At 49.2% G+C, this 17,448-nt stretch overlaps 1 protein-coding gene across 1 annotated transcript in view; it reads left to right on the top strand.

Annotated features, from left to right (window-relative positions):
• Positions 1 to 17,448, top strand: part of KLHDC1 (kelch domain containing 1) — a 1,365,548-nt gene that overhangs the window by 153,517 nt on the left and 1,194,583 nt on the right. The window lies entirely within an intron of this gene.

The raw sequence follows: 17,448 nt of genomic DNA, 5'->3' as shown, positions 1-17,448 counted from the left end.
TTGGACTACTGATAAGTCCCTTAGCGACCCATTTTTCAGAACTGTCCTCTGGGCTTGCGACTTCTTCTCAATGCGAGGTTTCAGCCTTTGGCCGACGAGGAGCTGTATGCTTCGGCACATGGACCACAAGATACAGGCTCTGTCAACACGGACACAGGTTTCCCGGTAACTGTCTCAGCATCGGCTGAGACTGGAAAACATGTTTGGTTATTGGAGCTCGTAACCTGGATCGTTGAGCAATCATTATATGCCAAGTTGGATTCCTTTATGCAGTCTTTGGCCTATGAAATGGCGATTGACGTTATGGATTTGTCCAAACTACTTTAATTTGATTATTTCTCCAAATTGACATTGTTTTCTAATTATAGTATTTACTCATTCACATTTCTAGTGCAAAGCTTTGAGTGTGCTTACTTTTTAATTACATTAATCATATTTAGTATCTTTCTACGTGCTATTATCCTGACCAAAGGGAGGGTGTTGTGTGTTTCCTGCATGGCCCATTGTAGTGTTCCCGATGTTAGCCTAACTGTGCATTTTGTAGGCCTCATTTTCTTTTTCCCGCATTACTATATAAGCGCTCTTGCTTTTGTGCCTCATTGTACGGAACATGCCTATGTTTTCGTGCTCTGTTCTTTTCTTGGGATTTAGTCTTAACTCCGTAGACAAGGTCAAGCAACAATGCCCCTTGTTACTATTTCTGGCCAGGCACTAGCAACTAGACATCACACAAGAATGCAGCTGTTGTTTATGTGCACACACGTCCTATCATATAGATGAGCACATGAGCCAAAGACACACACATGGAACGAGAGTTCTGAGACAAGAGCACGGCGTCTGCTGAAAGTAGAACGCACATCTGTGAATGCTAAGGTACGGGGTCTACCGGTAATCCCAGAGATCTTTGATAAATGATCATTTAGCTCTAGTAGCAAGGGTCATCTGTCATCTGTTTAGGGTCATCTGTCCTATAAAATGACAGGGTTTTATATGGTCTATGGACTATTAGCCATGCTAACAGTATTTTTACTATGCATTTGTTTTCTAATTTTGGCACGTATACTGCATTTCAATCACGCAATCAGGGGTTTGTATAAGAGCGGCTACTCATCTGTGAGGGTCTCCAGGCGCTGGGATAGGGGAGGGGGGAGCTGCTGATCCGACCGTGTGTTGATGTTCATTCAAAGAGCCAGGTCTTGAGGTCCTTCTTTAATTGGGTCAGTGACGCGTATTAACTAAGGTGGAGGGACAGGGTGTTCCAGGTCTTGGCAGCGAGGTAGGAGAAGGATCTTCCTCCGGTTCTGGTCTTGTGGCTCTTAGGGACGGAGGCCAGGGCGAGTTGGGCGGAGCGGTGTTGTCTGGCGGGTATGTGGAATGAGAGGCGGTGGTTCAGATATGATGGTCCTGCGTCATTTCAGACCATGATAGTTTAAATAGATAATCTAAACTATTTTTGTGTCTCCTGGTTATCTTATTGTGGACAAGTATGAGTGAGAGAGAGAAAGGGTGTGTCCTGTTACCCCGATCCCTTGGAGGGTCAAGAGTGTTCTGTTCTGGGGTGCCAATTCACTTGTTTCTGTGGTAAGGTTAGGAGGGCAAGTGAGACACTATACCTAGTCATACCCAGACTCATAGATACTGAGTTGGTATGGTGACTTAGTGTAGGAAAGTGGCTCTGTATATACTGTTCCCAAATAGGTACAGTGTGTACAGAGTCCACAGTCCCCAGAGGTTTGGCAGAGGCTAAAGTTGGATGTAACCTTACTCTCTAAAGTGGTAGCTTGGTCGAGCAGTAAGGCAGTATCAGAGGACAGTGTAAAGCATTTGTTGTACAAACTCAGTCAGCAAATGGTCTCACACACTCAAGAACTGAACTCTAGGCCAATGGTTTATATATAAAAATGTATGGTTGTTTTATTTTAGAACCAACAATAGGTATCAAAATTTACTTTCTCAGAATGAGATGCTTTAGTTAAATACTTTGCAATAGGCAATTGACTTTTGAATGCAATAGTTAGAGGTTGTTGCAATAGGCAACACAATTTCAAACACAATAATACATTGAGCTCAATGGGAATTTCAAGTTAAATGCAATTGATTACTTTTAGGATTACTTTTCTAACTCCAGGACTGGATCCTAGATTCAGTCCTGGGACAGTTCCTCGAAACAGGTGAGTAAATATGATTTAGTTACTGTTATGATTTTTAAGCAATATTTTGGTATTTTAAAAGTTGACACTTAGAAACTTTTCCTAATGAAATCACCAATGTTCACCTATGGGAGGAAATTCACTCAGCAGGTAAGTGGGGTTATGATTACTTTTTCTAGGTCAGTGTTGGATCCTGGATCCAGCACTAGTGTACCACCTGTAAGCAGTTGAGAAACTGCGCTTAAGTTATACAGGTGATTTTTTTTTTTTTTTTTTTTTTTTTTTTTTTTTAAAACCTTTATTTCGGTAAATGCACAATACACAGCGTCTGCCTACAACCCCTCGGGGCCGGCCGCTACGACATTGTAGAACATAGAACAATAATGTCAGGATAAGAAAAGGTTTTAATTTTATGATTTCGTCGAGTACAATGTAGTGAACTACGAAAAGAGTCGAAGCTGACATTGACCAGGAGAGACATACCGTTCACGGAGCTCCCAGAAGGAGGCGTTATATAGGAAAGCATTTGTAAGAAAACAGGTGGCCACCATCCGGGAACTAAGAGCAAACACTATACCACAGAATGATAGAACACAATAAACTCCCTACTAACACTGAACCCCGACCCCGAAGAAACAAAGAAACATAAAAGAGAAAGAAACCGAAGAAGAAGAGAGAAAGAAAGAAAGAAAGAGAAAGAGGGCCATAGAGACGAAGAAAAGACATAGAACACATCCCATCCCCCCACCCTGCATACCAGCGGAAGGCCACGGCCCACCCCCCCCCAATAGGCATGCCTGTCGCCCCAAATGAACCCCAAGTAGGAAAGAGAGTCTGGAGAGTGGGAAAGAACATCCCAGTCTCCGACTCCCAGAGAAGGCAGGAGGAGGAAATTTTACATACTCCCGGTCACCACAGCCCCATAAGCATCCCCCACCCTGAATATCATCAGCACAACTGAAGTAGCAAGCAAAGCAGCAGGTGGGGAGACTCCATTCCAAATGTGCGAATAAATCAGATAATTAGCAGTCCCGTCCTAGTCCCCGCCCGCCAAGACGTACAGCAAACTAAAGGGAATCGCCCAGCCCTGGCCCGATCCTAAGTGGCCCCACAGATCCACCCCCGCAATCAACAATAGCAAATTACACACATGCGGCACAGCAAATACATAGACAAATATTCTAGTCCGGGTCATGCCAGGCGGTCAGGCAGGATCATCAAGGGAGACAACATCAGCCCTGGCCAGAACGCTGAGACCCCACCAAGCATGGCCACCGCTGGAAGTGTACCTCAGGCAGAACAAAGGAGCAAGATGGCCGCTCCCGGCATAGAAGACGCAGAGGGAGAGGAAGCGAGAGTTCCCAATCATAAACCATCACCACAGCGATAGTGACCCACACAGTTTTCCCCACAGAACGGCACACACTCCGGCGATGTTGAGGAAGCCGTGGCAACACTTGCAGAGGCAGAGTCTCAGCTTGTAAAGTGGAAGGGAGCTTTGTATCTGCAACTTTGTCATTAAAAGAACACTCGACACTGTAGCCAGGGAGAGGACGTTCCACAGTATCCCCCTGTCGCCACATTGTATCCGCCTCGAAGGGAATGAGAGGCATTGGGGGGTCAGACAACCGCAGTAGTTCCCTGGATGGCATAGCAGCATCGATCTTCCGCTCCAGTTCTCGAGTGTTTTGGCACCATGTCGCCCTCAAGTCTTCCAGGGCTAGAAGGATATCACCATAGGTCAGGTCTGCTCCTCGCTTCCGCATGTCGACAGTATGTAAAGGCGCCACCGGGACACCCTCCAGCTCGACAGTAGGCAGGGAAGCTTGCGTCAGGGATATGGAGGCTTCCGTCTTTCCGGCGAGGTAGACCGGCACCGCCACCATTTTTGCAGTTAGCCCACATCGGAGGGGTGAGGGCGACTCCATAGGACGGAGGAATAGTAGTTAAGGCAAGAAGAGTTACTGCTCGCTACACGGGGCTCACACGATGGGAGAGCCCTCGGCTGTATTGCAATGCGGGTGGTGGGCGCTCTAAAACGGATACCGCTCTGACCGCTGATAGCAGGACAAAGGAAGGTTCGCCAGCCCGGACCCAATCATACAGGAATTCTCTCCGTCGCGAAGAAGGCTCCGCCAAGCCGCCCACTCCCCATCCGGTCACATTTCCCCAGGCGCAGGTCCAGCCCCAGGTCGTCTCACCGTACGTGATAAGCGGTGTCCGGTGACGGTGGTCGGGCCAGGGTGCGTGGGCAAGGTCCGAAGTCGGCAAACTCTATGAATCCTCGACCAAAAAAGCCGGCGGGGACATCGGAGGAATGCGGAAAGTATCAGCGCATTCGTGGTTACATTTGCTCGCGCCGTAGGCAGGATTAAAGATCAGGATGTCATGTAAACAGCAGACGGGATGCGGAGCCGGGAGCTCAGACGTCCTGTCCGTCCGCCATCTTGGCTCCTCCTCCTATACAGGTGATTTTTAAGGACTATTTATAAGTTTGCAAAATCGACACTTAGAAGAAATTTCACAGAAAAACAGTCAATGGTTTCCTATGGAAGAAAATTCGAGTTACAGGTAAAGTATGTTCTCGTTACTTTTGTAATCCAGTGCTGGGCTCCTAGGCTCAGTACTGGGACATCTATCTAAAGCAGGTAAGTAATTACGTTTTCACAGTTGGTCCGATTTTTAAAGAATATTTGTAGTTTGCAAAAATCGACAGAAGAAATTTCACAGAAAAACAGTCAATGGTTTCCTATGGAAGAAAATTGAGTAGTGGTAAGTACGGTTGGGAGTACATTTCGGGGTCAGTGCTGGGCACCAAGATCCAGCACTGGGATCTCTCCTAATAGCAGGTCAGTATTTCCGTTTCCGTTACACGGTTAAATTTAGGTGAATATTTTAAAGTTTAGAAACTCCACACTTAGAAGAATTTTCAAGTGAAACCAGCCAATGTTTACCCTATGGAAGAAAAGTGAGTTATCGGCTTTTGAGTAAGTACTCAACTGGCAGAGTTATGGTTCTGGGCACAGACTCTGGGGTCTCCCAGGGTCAGGTAAGTACAGTTGTTACACCCTCAGCGGCACAGGGGCAGCCGGGTGCAGAGTGAGTTAGGCCCAATGTTATCCTATGGGAGGTAGGACGGCCTTGGTTGGTGGCTGCTGACTAGCAGGCCACGCGGCTGTGGGAGCTGGGCTCCTGGTCACTTGCTCAGGGCAAATGGGGAAGTAGGTAGGAGTAGAAGTTACACTGCCAGGGCCACTCGGGCGGCTGGGTGCAGGGTTCTTTTGAGCCTTCGGGCGCTCTGTGGATTGCAATGGAAAAGCTCAAGGATGAACAAAGGCTGCAAGCTCGGGGACGAAGATTCTTCAGGTGTGACCACCACTTCGAGAGGTAAGTTGGGTAGTTGGAGGATAGGTAGGTACCCAGGAGTCGGGCTCAGGGGGCCGCAGGGCGCCGGTGCAGGGGTGCCTTTTGTTGTCGGGAAATCTTACCCTCTGTTGATCGCGATTGAGGGGTCCCTGGTTCTGAGGCTACAGGCGTCATCAGGAGCGTCGAGGTGGGCTCTTGGGTGTCGGATTCGGGGTCACAGTCGCTGGGGGGACATCCTCGGGGTCTCTGTCCACTCCAGCACAGGCCAGGCTTGGCGGGTGCAGAGTGTGCAGGGTTCGCGGTTCCTGGTGCCAGGGGTTAGATACTTGCTTTGAGCAGAGTCACTGCTCGTGGGAGTCCCAGATGCTCAGAGTCACAAGGTAGCCAGATCCTCTGGGGTTTGTGAGGTTGCTGGCCACAGAAGGTGCCGGGATTTAGCAGGAGCAGGTTCGAGGGTCGACAGGCCGGTAGGGCTGGGGCCAAAGCAGTTGGTGTCTTCCTCTTCTTAGCAGCTGCACGGCAGGTCTTCTTTCTTCTTGATCTTCTTTGCTGTTTCGGAATCTGGAATCTAAGGAAGGAAGGTTCAGGGTGCCCCTAAATACTAAATTTAGGGGCGATACAGGTAGGTCCCTGCCCTGGGATGGGTACACCCCCTATCCTGCCACTCTCCTGTGGGAGGGGGCAGTGGCCTAGTCCTGATTGGGCAGGGCTCCCCATCTTCAAGATGGCGAGAGCCCGGAGATGTGCTTCACCTTGCCTCCCCCACCTGAGGGGTGGGGTTGACAGAGGCTGGCACACCCCCTGTCCTTCCTTGGGGTTTCCGTCCAGTCTTCCCGACAGAGTGGGGGTTTAGAACCGGTAGAGGCCAGTTGTTGAGTGCAGCAAGTGGCCTGGAGAAGCTCACAAAGGCGGCATGCCTTTGAAGCTTCCCCTGCCCATCCTGGGGGAGGAGACCTAGCACCTCGCCCAGGATGTGCATTGTTGGAGGCCCAGGAGAGCGGATCGTTCTCTACCCAGGGGTCCAGCAACATGTCTGCTGTGTGGCAGCCTAGGCAGCCCCTCAGATAAGACATGGATTGTAGGTTAGGTTCAGGGGGGATCTCTAAGATGCCCTCTGTCGTGCATTGTACATTAAATCCTGCACTGGCATCAGTGCGGGTTTCATGTGCTGAGATGTTTGATACCAAACTTCTCAGTCTTCAGTGGAGCCATCATGGTGCTGTGGAGTTTGTGTTGACGATCTCCCAGCACCATATACTCTTACAGTGCCCAGGAATGGACCTGGGTACTGTAGGGGCACAGGGCTCAGGCTCCTGTACCCACACCACTGGCATAGGGCACCCAGCTAGAGGGGTGGCTGATGTATGCCAGGGCAGTGTGTGTTGTGGGCATGGCACACAGGAATGTGTTTTGTTCTATACCCAGACACTCAGCCTGCAAGGGCAGTGTGCTTGTGTCAGTGTACAGGGCCTCTAAGGGTGGCACAATAAGTGCTGCAGCCCTTAGGGGCCTTCCCCCGGTCACAAGGCCCTGGGTACCTAGTGTACCATTTACCAGGGTCTGACGTGTGGCCAGCGTTTGCCAATTTGGGTTTTAGGTTTCAGCACAGTTTTTAGGGAACATAGGCCCTGGGCACCTGATTGGCAGGAGCCCAGGGCACACTCAGTCAAAGTACATTCAGCAATTCAGCAAAAGGTGGGGGCATACCATGCAAGAAAGATGGCACTTTCTCACACTTAGTCCCTACCTACTAATATTCTATGCTTCCAAGCATTGTTCTGTTCCAGAGCAGAATCCCAGCAACTGTTTAAGACCTGCAAGGAAAAATAAAACTGGTAAAGCAAGCTCTTTAGTGATGATTGGTGGGCACAACTTTTAGGGGCCAGCAAGGTCATTAGGCAGTGGGCCTTCTGGAATATCATTGCCACAGAAAGGCTCTCCTTTCCTCACATTGGGAAAGAGAACCGTCTGCATGCCCCTCAGACCTTCCTAACTTTGGCTATTGTTTCCTGCACCAGTCACCTTTAAGCAAGTGGAGGTGATGCTTCTTCCTGTCTTTAAGGGTCCCCTTGAGGTCTTATGACAGTGGGGACACACTTCTGATGGATACCTCAGCCTGTGGATTGCTCACCTTATGAATACCCCCTGCGCCAGCATTCCGCGGGGAAATTCTTTCTTGGCTCTCCCACGTCGATGAGGACATCACAATAGCACGGCTCCGCTCGCCACACCGTATGACGTCATCGGAGCCATAAGAGGACCTTGTCGGCGTGCTGACGTCAGTTCCCTTTTTTCCACGCCGTCGGCGCTTAACTGTTTTTCTTAGGGTTCTCCATTTTCTTCGAGGAAAACTGTATCTCTTGTTGGTTCCTGATGGCTACTTCCAGGAAGACTGGATTTAAACCCTGCAGGGAGTGTGGCTGGCATATGTCAATTATGGACCCGCATGAAGACTGCCTCTAGTGTTTATCTTCGGATCATGACGTTGAGGGGTGTTGAAGCTTCAGGAAGATGAATCCGAAGGCCACTAAGGAGCGTGAGGCTAAGTTGTTCATGGCCAAAGCCAAAAAGGAGAACAGAGGTCGTAAGAGGGCGAAGTCTTCGTCGTCCCATTCATCGAGGTCGAGGAAACATAAGAAGTCCAAGAGGAGGCATGGCCCTCGAAGTGGCCGACTCCGACTGACCGGCCTAGAAGGAAAGACTTTGTTTCACAATCTCCTTCTCCTCAGGTGACGTCGGTTCCATCTCCGGCATCGCCGGCTTCGAAAGGCTCTTCGCAGTATGAAGACTCACCGACTCCAGCGATGTCTCCGGTGCCTAGGGATTCGACTCCAGGCTGAGTGTCTTCTCCGGTGCGGGCGCCGTCCCCGGCTCTGCAGCCTCCAGCACGACCTCAGGAAGGTATGGATCGATATCCTACTTTTCCTGCTCCTAGGTCAGACTCTTCGCATTTCCTTAATGTGATGTTTGGCATGTTTGACAGGGCTTCTGCTCCATCCAGTGCGCTTTCGGGCCCCGTGGGGCCTTTGGCCTTTAACTTGGGTGTTCCTCAATTTTATCCTCAGGCACCCTTTATGCCTGTCTTGCTGTCTACTCCGGCTTGGCATTTCCCGGCGCCGTGGTCCTCCACTCCGGCTCCACGGACTCCTTCGGCTGTTGACTCTGCTCCGCTTCGAGTTCGATCGGCGTCTAGGTTCGAAGCCGATGCTCCTCCGTCGACATCGTTGATGGCTTCACCGACGTCGCATGTGGCGCTGCTGACGCCGATTCCTAAGCAGCGCTCTAGGAGAGAGGCGCAGAAGATCCTTGAAAAGGAGGACTATGCACAGAATCAGGAGGAAGGGGAGATCGTTGATTCTATGGATGAGTTTGAGGGCCTCCGCGAGGTTAGTGGATTGGATACTTCTCCTGAGTATAATCTCCCATCTGCTAATGCTGGTGTTGTGCAGGACATTGCTCCTTATCATGTGGTCATAAGGAAGGCGGCCGATTTGCTTGGTTTACAGCTTCCCTTGGCTGAGGTGAAAACTAACATCCTTACGGAAGTTCTTAATACTTCTTCTTCTACTACTGAACCGTTGCTTCCCTTTACGGATGCTCTGATGGAACCAATATTGGAAGTGTGGCAGAAGCCTTTGTTTGCTCCTGTGGTTTCTCGCTTCATTGTTAGAAGGTATAGGCCTGCTCCTGGTGATCCGGCTTTTTTATCATCTCATCCTACACCGGAAAGTCTAGTTGTCCAGGCTTCTTGTATCAAAGCATTCTTTCTTTCCCTACCATTCTCAGTGATAGGGATTCTAAAAAGATGGAGCAGGCGTCAAAGAAGGTGTTCTCTTCCTCAAGTATGGCTCATAAATCCACTAATGCCACCTGTCTTCTCGGTATATCCATGCTTTAATGGACTCGGTCATGCAGCTAGCTCCTAAGTTGCCTGAGGAGGATCGGGCTAATTTCAAGGAAGTCCTTTCTGATTTGCAGGCTGCGACACGTCAGGTGATTCAGTCATGCCTGGACACTGCTGACTCTGTAGTTCGTGTTATGGGATCTTCTGTGGCTGCAAGGAGGCAGGCTAGGCTTCGTTCGTCTGGCTTCTCACCTGATGTTCAGGCGACTTTGCTGGATTTGCCCTTTGATGGGTCAAAGCTCTTTGGTTCAAAGGCGGACTCAGCCTTAGAGCGTTTTAAGGACAGCAGGGCTACTGCAAGGTCTCTAGGCCTCCATGTGCAGTCCAGAGGGTACGGCATCAAGCGGGATCGTGGATTTGGGAGGTCGGCTTGCTTTCGTGGCCATCCGCAATCTCAGCAGGGCCAGCAACAGCAGAATCCCTTGTACAAGTCATACAGAGGGAGGAATAAAAGAGGCCTCAGGGGTGTAGCTCGACAACAATCCTCCTCCTCTTCCTCTACTTCCACTCCCGCCACTGTTGGTACATCAGGAAAGCAGTTCTAGATCCCCCATCTTAGAACATGTCGGTCCAGTTGGAGGTCGGGTGTCCCATTTTCTATAAGAGTGGAGACTGATCACGTCAGATCGTTGGGTCTTGAATCTTGTCGAGAATGGGTACGCCCTCCCCTTTTTGGAGTTTCCTCCCCCTTACCCAGCTCGCCAGGGTTGGTGCTCAGAGGACCACTTACTGCTTTTTCAGCAGGAGGTTCGTATCTTGCTACAGAAAGGTGTGATAGAGGTGGTTCCGGAGCAGGAAAGGGGTCAGGGTTGCTACTCCCGGTATTTCCTGATACCCAAAAAGGATGGTCGCATAAGGCCAATCCTGGACCGCAGGAGTTTGAACCTTTACCTCAGACAGGAGATGTGCAAAATGTTGACCTTGGCTCAGGTTCTTCTTGCACTGCAACAGGAAGACTGGATGGTGTCCATCGATCTACAGGATGCGCATTATCATCTCCCCATCGTGAGGTTGCATCGGAAGTATCTCCGGTTCACGGTAGGGTCGCAACATTATCAGTTTGCGGTTCTTCCGTTCGGTCTTGCTTCCGCACCTCAAGTCTTTACGAAGGTGATGGCAGTGGTAGCGGCTCATCTCAGAAGGTCAGGGGTTCCTATTTTCCTCTATTTGGACGACTGGCTGTTGAAAGCGGAGTCTCCAGAGTTGATTTCGTGCCACTTGCAGGTAACAACTCTTCCGTTGTTCAATTTGGGTTTCTCGATAAATGTACCCAAATCTCACCTGGTGCCTTCTCAGCGCAGCTTGTTCATAGGGGCAATACTGGACACTTCTGTGTGTCGAGCTTACCCTCCTCCGCAGAGGATTTTCAACATTTAGGAAATGTTTCACGATGGAGCGGTTGTTCCAGTCCTGAAGGTCCTTCGCCTGCTTGGTCTGTTCGCTTCCTGCATTCTGTTGGTCATGCACGCTGGCACATGAGGGCACTCCAGTGGTGCCTCCGCAGGCAGTGATATCAGCACAACGGATATCTCGGGGAGAAGATCAAAATCTCCAGAGAAGCTGCAGTGGAGCTGATTTGGTGGAGTGTGCAGGGCAACCTGTTTCAAGGAAAGCCCTTTCAGTCTTCTCCACCGGTGGCCACGGTGATCTCGGATGCCTCCACTCTAGGCTGGGGTGCTCATCTGAAGGATCTGGAGGTCAAAGGTCTTTGGTCTCCAGAGGAAAGGATGTTTCACATCAACCTTCTGGAATTGCGGGCGATACGTTTGGCACTAAAGGCCTTCCTCCCGTCCCTTCGCGGTCAGTCGGGTCAGGTCTTGACGGACAACACTACCGCAATGTGGTATATCACCAAACAGGGAGGTGTAGGGTTGTTTCGTCTCTGTCGAGAGGCTCTGGGTCTCTGGTCCTGGGCTCAGAACCATCGGATTTGTGTGTTTGCAAATCATCTGGCCGGTGAGCTGAATGTTCGTGCGGACAGTCTCAGTCGGCGTTACTCAGCCGATCGCGAGTGGCGACTTCATCCAGAGGTGGTCCATCGCATCTTTCGGATGTGGGGGTCTACTCGGTTCTACCTGTTTGCCACTCACGAGAACGCGCACTGCCTGTCGTTCTGCAGTTTTCAGTATCCAATGCGGGGAGTTGGATTGGAGCTCGCAACTCCTTTACGCGTTTCCTCCCATACCTTTGATTCCTCAGGTTCTGAGGAAGATTCGCCAAGACGAGGCCAAGTCATATTGATCTCCCCAGATTGGCCAAGAAGGGTGTGGTACACAGATCTACTTCATCTCTCATCGCACCTCCCGCTCAGTCTCCCTCTCAGGGCAGACCTCCTCTCACAGTCGCAGCTGCAGATTCTTAACCCCCCCCCCCCCCCCCAGAGCCTGCACCTTCATGCCTGGAGATTGAACGGGGCAACCTGAGTTCCTTCTCTCTCCCTCCGGATTTGGTAGATGTTATTTTATCGTCCAGGCGACACTCCTCTATGTCTGTCTACCCTTCCAGATGGTCCAGATTTGTTAGGTGGTGCGGAGAGAGAGACATTAACCCTTTAAAGGCCCGTTTGTCTAATATTCTGGAGTTTTCACTTTCTTTGGCACAGCAGGGTTGTGCTGCGGCCACTGTCGGCTTTTCTATGTTTGCCGGACCAGCCGTCTTTATTTAAGTCCCCCATTGTCATGAGGTTCATTAAAGGTCTTAGAAATAAGTTCCCTCCCACACCTTTCATTATGCCTCAGTGGGACTTGAATCTCGTTCTTACCTTTTTAATGGGTTCTCCGTTTGAGCCTCTTCATTCTTGCCCGTTGAGGCTTCTTTCTTTTAAAACGGTTTTCTTGATTGCCATTACCTCGGCTAGGAGATAAGTGAGCTTCAGGCTCTTTGTTCGAAACCTCCTGTTTTGACCATTCATGAGGATAAGTTGGTCTTAAGGACCAGGGCTGCTTTCCTTCCCAAGGTGGTTACCCCTTTTCATTTGGGACAATCCATTACTTTGGAAACACAAGGAGATGATGGGCGGAGTGCTGAACATTGCAAACACTCACCCCCAGTCACAGATCTGGGTTGAATCCATCATCGTTCTTTAGCTCACTTTGCCACCCCAGTTCAGACACAGACATATGCAAATCAGTCTTGACCCTGTGCCTCATGGGAACTGTCCGGCCCGAACTGCCAAGCCATGTCTTCACTGGACCGGAAACAAGCATCCTGGGACCGGTTTCTGGCTAACATCCGTCATCAGCCAGGCTAGCTTGAATCCAGTGGCAAAGTGAGAAAGGAACCCACGTCTGGGCATACCCTGCCAACTTAGGGAAAACAAAGCAAACACTCTTCCAAGGAGGAGGAGAGACTGCATCGTTTGGACCCTAAGAGGGCTGTCAGCTTTTACTTGGATCGGACTAGAGATGTGAGGTTGGGCGATCAGCTCTTTGTGGGCTATGTTGGGAATATGAAAGGCAAGGCTGTGCACAAGAGGACTCTCTCCAGGTGGATTATCTTGTGCATCAAGATTTGCTACGCCTTGGCCAAGAAGGACCCTCCTGAAGGTATCAGAGCTCATAACACTAGAGCTAAGTCTACTTCTTCTGCTTTGGCTAGAGGTGTTCCTGTTGTTGACATTTTTAAGGCAGCAACTTGGGCCTCCCTCCACACCTTTGCGACGCATTACTGCTTGGACTCTGAGGTTAGGAGGGATGGACATTTTGCTTGATCTGTTTTACAAGGTTTTTTAATCTAGTCAGGTGGACACCCTCCTCCAGGAGAGGTATGGCTATGGGAATCTATTCATAAGGTGAGGAATCCACAGGCAGAGGTATCCATCAGAAGAACAAGTTACTTACCTTCGGTAACGCTTTTTCTGGCGGATACAGTATCTGCCTGTGGCTTCCTCATTGTCCCGCCCGCCTCCCCGTTGTCCACCTGTTTCTAACAAAAAATGTTTTATTTTAATGTCTTCATCATGTTGATATTTTGATTATGAGAAATGCTTATTCAGTTGCTATTTCTCGATGTCTTTCTTAATTAAGCATTCGTGAATTTATATGTGTATATATTTGGTACGCTATGTTTGCATTTGAAAATGTGTCGGTCAGCCTGTTTGCCTCGGTGGTACGGAAAAAATGGGTGGAACTGACGTCAGCACGCCAACGAGGTCCCTTATGGCTCCGATGACGTCATACAGTGTCGCGAGCGGAGCCGTGCTGTTGTGACGTGCTCGTCGACGTGGGAGAGCTAGGAAATAATTTCCTGTGGAATGCTGGCGCAGGGGGTATTCATAAGGTGAGGAATCCACAGGCAGATACTGTATCCACCAGAAAAAGCTTTACTAAAGGTAAGTAACTTGTTCTTCTGGTTGATGGATATCAAAGAAACTGACTATGGATGCTTGTTTCCAGTCCAGAGAGGACGTGGCCTGGCAGTTCTGGCTGGACTGTTCCCATGAGGCACAGGGTCAAGACTGATTTGCATATGGCTGGGTTCAAACTGGAATGGCATGGTGAGCAAAAAAACGACGGATTTAGGCCCAGATCTATGTACTGGGGTAAATGTATGACATTGTTCTGCATTCTGTCCATCAATTGTTGTTTTTGCTTTTGTCACCCCGAGTGGGACAGGTATGCCCGAACGTGGGTCCTGTCCTCTCCATGCCGCTGGAGTCAAGCTATCCTGGCTGATGAGGGGTGAAACCCCGAAACCAGTCCTAGGATGCTTGTTTAGAGTCCAGGGAGGACTTGGCCTGGCAGTTCGGGCTGGACTGTTCCCATTGGGCACAGGGTCAAGACTGATTTGTACATGACCAGGTTCAAACTGGAACGGCATGGGGATCAAATAAATGATGGATTTAGGCCCAGATCGCTTTACTGGGGTGAATGTATGACATTATTCTGCATTCTGTCCATCAATTGTGCTTGTTGCATTTCTTTGCTGGGGGACGCAGGTTTATGCAAGTCATGCAAGAGTATGCATCCCAAACGTCATCAAATAAAGGGAGGCCAAACTGTTCAAGGTCCGTATTTGGGACGATCAAGAAGCCAGAAGAAAATCACTTCCCAGCCTAAGTCGCTGGAGTCACCATTGTCAAAGTATTTCTGCTGAAAACACAAGATGCAACAACAAGACTCTGAGCAGGGGCCGCTCTTCAAAAAGTCACCAACTCTTCTATGCTTCATGACTCCTTGTTAGAGCCACAATTGCTCGTTTTTTCCCAGAGGACCCTGCACCTGCGGTTCCTTCAGACAAAGTTAAGGCCTGCATCTTCAATGCCTGCGTTTTCCTTCACCAGGCCTCAAGCCAGTGAGCCATAGCCAATGTTTCTTAGTCCTGTAACAGACAAAGCTATCTTTTTTTAAATGTCATGTTTGACATTTTTTCACAGGGCTATGGTCCCCTTTGGGAGTGCCTTTGTTGTCCTTTGAGTCAGCACAAGAGGGCGTCACCCCAGTTCCTTTTGCCCCCTTTCTCCATTTACCTTCTATTAGTCTAGCTCCTACTCCATCACTGATGCTGGTTACGACTTTAGGTCTGGCCCCTTGGCCGATGCTGTCCTCTGTTACTATTCAGATGGAGTGCTCACCATTAGCACTGGATGCCGGAGCACTTTTTCACACATATACAACTTTGTACATATGCTTTTATTTTTCTTTAAGTATATTCTTTTCTAAGAAAAATAAAGTGTTTGTGATGGATACATCTTCCTGTGGGTTCCTCACCTTTTGAATACCCCCCATGCACCAGCATTCCACGGAAACTTTCTTGAAAGCTCTCCCACATGGACAAGGGCTTCAGAATCTTCACAACTCCGCACGTGGCCTCCTGTGATGTCATTGGTGCCACAAGAAGCCCTTGTCGGCGTGCTGACATCAGTTAACTTTTCAGATACACTCTCTATTTGGGAATGGTTGAAGTCTTTCGACTTTTTTTCCAGAATAGCAACATTGTTTTGGGGAAATATGTCTCCACCTAAGAAGTCTGGGTTCAACCCTTGTAGAGAGTGGGAGTGTCAGATGTCTATTATTGACTCTCATGATGATTGTCTTTGTTGCTTGAGTTCGGACCATGACGTCGATACTTATTCATCATGCCAGAAGATGAGCACCAAGGCATTAAAAGATAGAGAGGCGAAGCTCTTTATAGCAATGAGAAGAGCTGTCGTGGGAAGTGTCGTTCAAAATCACCATCTCCCGATTCCTCAAAGTCTGCGAAAAGGAAGCATAAGAAGAAGTGGGATCATGGTTCCCGACATCGTTTTTCAAGAGACAAATCGCCGAAGTCTGTACCCCCACGTCTGACGTCGCAGAAAGATCGAGGTAAGGTGACTCCAGCGCCATCTCCAGTGGTCTTTCTGGCATCAACTTCAAGTTTAAGGCCTCCACCGACTTTGCCTGAATGTTCTGATTCAGTGCCTGAGGTGGATCCATTGCCTCCGACTTGACAGGAGCAGGAGTATCCAGCCTTCACTGCACCAGCTGCAAACTCTTCTAATTTTCTAACTGCTGTGTTTTCATTAGGGTGACCACTCCATCTGGTGAGCCTGTGGTCCCCATGGGTCCTCTGTCATATTCCTTGGGAGGATTTTCAGCGCAGTATCAGCAGGCACCCTTTATGTCTTTTATGCCAATGGCCCAGGTTTTCTGGCCAACTCCGGCCCCAAGGAAGATGATTCCTTCTCCAGTGGTTGTCCGGCAGACTTCACCGGCGCTGGTTATTCCTTCTCCGCCATTGACTTGGATCTCAAAGGGAGAATCAGAGACTTCTTTAGGGGAAGCAGTACTTTTTGGGTGAAAAAGGATCTACAGAACTGGAAGAGAGAGAAATTGTGTCTCTGAATCCGGACTTTGAGTCTTTAGCAGAGGCAAGTAGTTTAGACATGTCCCCGGAATTGGAGTTAATGTCACCAAATGGCATTCTTCCGCCGGATGTTACATCTTACCATTCAGTCATTAGAAAGGCTGTTGACATGTTGGAATTGCCTCTTCCATCTACAGAGCTTAAAGCTCGCTTGCTTACAGAGGTGCTTCATTCTACTTCTTCGTCATCGGAACCTTTGTTGCCTTTCAATGAGGTGCTGACTGAACCAATTTTATAGATTTGGCAGAAGCCATGTCATTCTCTGTGGTCTCTAGGCCAGTTGCTAGGAGGTATAAGCCGGCTTTGGGAGACCCGCTCTTTTTGTCCTCTCATCCTTCACCTGCGAGTTTGGTGCTACAAGCTTCCTGTTCTTCACAACTCTCATCTGGGTCTTTTCCTTCATCCCCAGCGGATAGGGTGTCTAAAAAAAATGGGCCAGTCGGCAAAGAAAATGTTTTCCTAGGGCAGCATGGCATTGAAGTCCACAAACTCATCCTGCTTGTTGGGATGGTACAGTCATGCTTTATTAGACTCTGCTAAAACTGTGGTTCCGAAGCTACCAGGGGATATTCAGGGGCACTTTTCTGAACTTTTAAGTGGTGGAGAGCCTGCAGCCATCCAGTCTGGTCTAGACACTGCTCACTCCGTGGCTACAGCAATGGGTATGTTAATAACTAACATAAGGCATGCTCAATTGAGAGGCTCTGGATTCTTCCAACATGTGCAGAATGCCTTGATGGACTTGCCCTTAACAGGGCTAGACTTTTTGGTGCAAAAGCTAATTCTGCCTTTGAGAGGTTTAAAGAAATTAAAGCATTGGCTCGCTCCATGGATCTTCAGTCCCAGCCCAAAGATTACAGGCACTTTAGAAAGTTTAAAGGCTGTGCTAGAAGTGTTTTTTTTCGTGGGCGACAGCAGTATCAGCAGCAGCAACAGCAGCCAGCCAACCCCCTTTATAGAAGTTATGGGGGCTTGGGAGAGGTAGACAGCGATCATCTCCCCTTCCCCATCTTACTCTTCGTCCTCCTTATCTGCCAATGTAGGAAGCTGGCTTTCTATATGGTGCACTAAAAAGAAGTATACTGTGTAGAGAGTCCAGTGGATCCCCAATTGGTTTGCAGTGGATAATACTAACTCTCTTTTGTGGTGGGCGAGTCGTTAGCCTTATCTGAGTGTAGTGCT

This window comes from Triturus cristatus, chromosome 9 (genome assembly GCF_964204655.1).
Source record: "Triturus cristatus chromosome 9, aTriCri1.1, whole genome shotgun sequence".
Taxonomy (NCBI): Eukaryota; Metazoa; Chordata; class Amphibia; order Caudata; family Salamandridae; genus Triturus; species Triturus cristatus.
Note: the sequence above shows the minus strand (reverse complement) of the source record. Positions and strands in the feature narration are given on the sequence as shown.